We start from the raw sequence: 6,000 nt of genomic DNA on the forward strand, positions 1-6,000 counted from the left end.
ATACTTAACCTTAAATAACACAACATTTAATGGTATTTTTAAAATATTATATGCCATCTATGTAAAAAAATGTTTTGAAACTGACTGTGGTAGCAATTGTACAATACTGTTTTATGTGATTGATGGAATGTTATGATATATGTAAGAGCTCCCAATAAAATATTTTTTTAAAAATAAGGAGCTGATACCAAGGGTTCAAGTAGAAATAAAATGTTTTGAGAATGATGACAACAAATGTACAAATGTGCTTGACACAATGTATGTATGTATGTATTGTGTTAAGACTTGTATGAGCCCCCAATAAAATGATTTAAACAAAAAAAGGAAAAATAAACCATATCTAACGTAAAAAAGAAAAAGTTCTGCCTTTTAGGAGGGGTATCACCTCGTATATACATACACATGTATGTATGTATGTATAAAATGAACTATCAAGTATTTACTGAATGTATTTTAGATCTCATGTACTTCAGAATACTTTTTAAAAACTGTTTACAGGTGATCGTGTACAGAGCAAATTGATTTTGCATTAACATATTTTAAAAAGTCATTTTATTGGGAACTCTTAGATATATAACAATCTCAGTTAGATCAAGCATAATTGTACAATTGCTGCCATTTTCAAAACATTTTCTTCTTGAACTCTTTGATATCAGTTTCCCTTTATCTCCTCTACCCTACCCCACCCCTCAGGAACACTTATTATTATTATTAATTATCCATTCACCTATAATACTGTTATTCGTACCCCTTGAGTGAGGTTATAGAATAATCATTGCTATCAGTTTCCCATCTCCCAGCTCTTCCTATACCCTTAGGGAATCATTACTCCCATTACTATTTCTGAAGGGTTTATCTGTCTTGGATTTCATGCATCGAACAGCCTTAATTATACAGATTATACAAATGGACATACACAGGTCTCACAAGATTAATGGGGTGAAACTAAGACCATAATAGTAAGGGGAGGAAATATTAAAGAACTAGAGGATATTTATGTGTTTCATCAGTGCTAAACTGCACCCTGGATATATTATCCCTTCCATGTGGCCCTTCTGTGAGAACTGACCAATTATCTTTTTTTTTTCTGACTAAATATCTTACAGGTGGGTGTTGGTTCTCCACTTTGCCTATGGTGCTTCATGTCAATATGATTGCTTATTTTTGAATTTCTGATACCTATTCCCATCAACACCTCATGATCACACAGGCTGGTATGCTTCTTCCATGTGGGCTTTGTTGCTTCCCTGCCAGATGGCTGCTTGTTTTACTTCAAGCTGTTAAGACCCGAAACCCTATATATCTTTTAATAGCTGGGCACCATCAACTTTCTTCACATTTGCTTCTGCACCCATTTTGTCTTCAGCAACCTTGTCAGGAAGGTTTGCACATACATCTTGATGCATCACATTGATTGCCTTTGTGCTTCCATTTCCATTTGTCCTTATTGCCTATTCCTTCCTGTTTCTGAGGTTTATTCTTAGGCAAATTTTGCTCTTTTGGTCTCATATGATTGTTCTAAGGAATGATTATCTCCTTGTGTTATTGTTCACCTTAAGCCTTCATTTGACTAAAAGTGGAGCTACAGGTCTAAGTTAGTTCCAAGCCTGAAGAGTATCTCAGGGCTGTAGTCTCCAATAAGTCAGGTCCTTTTAATGACTTTTCCCCACGATTTCCTCCAACTCTATATAGGAATGTTTATTGCAATCCCTGTTATTCAGCAGTGGTAACCAGGCACCATCTAGCTCTTTTGCCCTCAGTCTTTTGGAGTCTGGAGTCTGGCCTCACATGGTCCATTAGTCCTTTGGACTGTTTCTGATTTTCTTTACTCTTTGCTCTGAGTGTGAAGAGGCCATCTTCTCAGATGGCTGCACACGATTTAGGAGACTTTTTCTTAAAGGTTATTTTTCTATTGAGTCATACATTATATATAGTTTGATCAAGTTTGAAGACATAGCCCCCCATATAACCCTCCAGTCTATCTGGACAAAAAACATTTTGAAGATGCCAGAAATTTCCCTCATGTTCTTTCATTCTCTTCCAAAAGCAATTTTATCACATTTCTCTTACCAAACATTTGTCTATTTCCTTGCACATTTAAATGGAAAACCTACTGTATAGTATGTTACTATAGTTTATTGTGCCAGCCTGGCCGATAAACACAAGGAGGATTAACTGAGGGGCAGAGGGATCAATGGCTCGGTGAGCCTCACCTTGGTTGTTCTGTGCCTCAGTTTAAAGGGGTACACTACCTGTGGGATGCCTAGCCTGTGGACTGTGTCGCTGTAAATTGAGGTCCCTTTAAGCCCACACGATTGGAATTGTTCATCTCTGGAGCTGGGGAATGACAGTTGGGGACCTGCCTTGCTGTTTGCTGCCTGGATATATATAGCCCAGCTCTCTCTACAGAAAGGGACTGGCAACTGGCAGCTATCAAGCCTTAAAGGACTGCTAGTGTCTCACTGCTTTATAATTTAACTGTTAATTTCTTGTATTATCTATCTGTATATAATTTAACGGTTTATTTCTTGAATTATATATCTATTTTTATAAATATATTTATATATAATTACTAGCAATCTGGTTTGTCTCTCTAGAGAACCCTGTCCAATACATATGTGTACTCTTTTATGCCTGACTTCACTCAGTTTGTTTTTGAGATTTGTTCATGCTGTTTCATTCCTCCGGCATATTTTTAATTTTGAATGCCCCAGTTAGGTTCGGCTCAAACTGTAGCTGATAACAGCCATGAAAACATGAGGGGCAGGGAGGAGAGAAGAGTCAGTGGATTGAGAATCTGGATAGCTGGAGTCTAGTCTTGGCCACTATATGACCTTTATTTCCATTTTTCACTGAGATCACAGGGACTAGAAGAGTCCTGTCCAAGGCTATCTGGTTAGTCATTAGCAGAGCCAGTCTTGGCTCCAGCCAGTCACTTCCTGGCTCATTGCTTGTTCCCCTCCCCCCATTCCATTATTTTGCCTAAGTCCACATTTGGGGTTTAGAAAACTGGGGGGGGGGTTTGAGTGAGGGAGTGTTGAGTAAAATAGTATTGGCTGTCTACCACCAGTTGGTGCCATGAGCCAGCAGTGAGGTCCAACAGAATAAGCCAGGACCAGCGGATCATACCCAAGCCCTGACCCTCATGAATTTTGACCTCTGAGGACCTAAAAGTTCCAAGTGAACTTTGAAAAGCTGTGCTTTTCTGAGTTTGCAGTCCACCTATATGGAATCAGACCTGCTGGAAAGACACTGCACAGAGGTGGGCTAATGTGTCTTATGCTATTTCATCCGCAATTTGATCTCTTGAGGCTGGGTTTGCCCTAAAATGACTGATTCCCAGGAGAACCTGAAACGATTCAGTTAACCTTACAGTCTCATAGAATAACTTTTATTCTTTGACATTTCAGACTTGGGGAACCAGTTTAACATTTGACAGTATAGCCTACCTCTAAAAGATACACAGGTTCTGAAGACTGAAAACTCTTCTAAAGTTGAGTAGGCCCCTGATACATAGTGATCCCTTGCCCCACAGCAAGGAAATGCTGCCCATCCTACATCGTCAACATAACTGGTTGTGGTTCATAGTATTCTGACTGATATCCAGAAGCCTGCCCAGCTTGTCTTCCTAAAAAGCTTTCATTGCTAGAAAGACAGGTGCTAGAGAAGGAAAGAATCCCTCCCATTTCCTCTGCCTGCTTTCTGTCCTGGCGAAGCTGATAAAGTGAGCCAGCAGCAGAACTCTGCAGAGGGAGTGTAAAGTTTCATCGTGGACTCACTCCAGTTCCCTTTGTCCAAATCTCTAAAGTCAGCAGTGCAGGGACTCAGCTTGGCGACGTTACCTGAGGGAGGGTGGAAGGGGTATCTTCTTACGCATCTAGCAAAACACATTACATTGCACCTTTGTGCTGAACTCCAGGCCAAGTCCTAGCCAAGGACTTCAGAAGGAAAAAAGAGCCAAACCATGAGTCTTTTCTAGGCTTAGCCAAGAGAGCCACCCAGCCAAGGGGGCTCTGCACTCATCCCTGGCACCAAGCTTATCTGCAGATGACTTGGAAGGTGTAAATGATATAGACAGGTATGGACTGTCTTTAATTCTAGTTTCACAGTTCTGGGCTACAGAGAGGCTATTGATCTAGTCTAGATCAGTGTGGGCAACTGGTACTCATTCTTTTTGGGAAAAACCCACAAAAACCGAACTCACTGTCATCGCGACAATTCTGACTCATGGTGATTCTATAGGACAGGGTAGAACTGCCCCTGTGGGTGTCCCAGACCAGAAAGGCCCAGCTGTAGCCCTCAGAGCATCTGGTGGGTTTGAACTGCAGACCTTGCAGACAGAAGCCCAACTCATAATGACTATGCCACCAAGGTTCTTTTTGAGAAAGTAATGCAGTATTACCTGTGTTCATTACAGTGACAGAACACAAGAGGAGTGCATAGACTTGAGAACAAGAAAATGCCTAAAAGCGTGATTGCAAGGGATTCTTTCTCTCTACAAGTGTTGAGGATTAGACAATGGTTATAACGTAGGATCGTGCTGACACAGTGATAATAGTTACCGTTCACGCAAAGCCACACACTCAAAAGCATGAGTAACTCCTTCTTCACGACCACCGTAAGAGAATGGCTCTGGAACTCTGGCTGTATGGATGAGGGAACGAAATCTGGGATGCTAAGCAGCTTGCCTGAAGCCACCTGGCACTAGATGGAGCTAGCTAGTGGTACAGCGGGCTCTGAAATGGCTGTACGGGGGTGGGAGAGTACAGACTCTGACCCAGAGTGCTTGGGGTACATGCTCAGTAAATGTTAGCCATTCTAATCACTAGTTAGGAACCATCCTCCATTTGCTTAAGAAAACAGGTTGAAGTGGCGATCAGAGTCCCCTTTGCCTGAAAAAGGGTGTCTCCGTTTCTTAGTTCCACTCTAACAGTAATACAAACGGGTAGTCTTAAAGAACAGCTGTGTATTTTCTCACAGTTCAGAAGCTAGAAGCTGGAATACAGGGTGTCCCTTTTTATTTCACCTTTCAGAAGCTGTCAGCAATCCTGTCTTCTTGGGTATGTAGCTCCATCTGTCTCTATCACCTGTCTTCCTTTCTTGTGTCTACCCCACTCTCTGTCAGAAGTGATTAGGTTTAGTACTGACCCAACTCTGATATGGCCTAATCAAACAATAACAAGGGATAGGGGCCAGAATTTCAATACAGGCATATCCCTCAGTTATTACAGGCTCAGTGTCAGACCACTGCCTTAAAGTGATCGTTATAATAAGTCACTTTTTTTTGCTTCTTAATGCACATGAAAGTTGTTTATATGTAGTCTTATTAAGTATACAATGCCATTATGAAAAAACCTGAAATTGAAAGTCTGTGAAAATTACCATGAGCACGTGCTTAGAAAAATGGCACCATCCAACTTGCTTGACATGGGGTTACCACAGATCTCTGATTTGTAAAAATCACAATTATTCGCAAAGTGCAATGAAGGGCAATATAACAAGGTATGTGACCTGATCATCCCAGAGAATATGAAAATCCTCATACTAAGCCAATAGACAACACCATCATAAACATGCCAAGGACTTCATTGGGTGCCATCAACTTGATGGCATTGCTTCTCGACCTTTTGGCTAAGATCGAGAGTGGCATCTAACAATCCTGGTAAAGGACATCATGTTTGATAGTTATTGTTAGATTCCACTCAGTAGGTTCCCACTCATAATAACCCACGTGCAACAGAAAATACCACTGCCCAGCCCTGAGCCACCATCAAAATTGTTCTGTTTGAGCCACTGTTGTAGCCCCCGTGTCAATCCATCTTGTTAAGACCCTTTCTCGTTTTCTCTGGACCTTCACTTTAGCAAGCATGTCCTTCCTTCTCGCGGCTGGTTTCTCCTGATAACGTGTCCAAAGTACATAAGACGGAGTCTCACCATCCTTGCCCCCTGTATTTCTTCCAGGATCGATTTGTATGTTCTTTTGCCAGTCCATGGTACTTT

Source organism: Tenrec ecaudatus, chromosome 4 (assembly GCF_050624435.1).
Source record: "Tenrec ecaudatus isolate mTenEca1 chromosome 4, mTenEca1.hap1, whole genome shotgun sequence".
NCBI classification, from domain to species: Eukaryota; Metazoa; Chordata; class Mammalia; order Afrosoricida; family Tenrecidae; genus Tenrec; species Tenrec ecaudatus.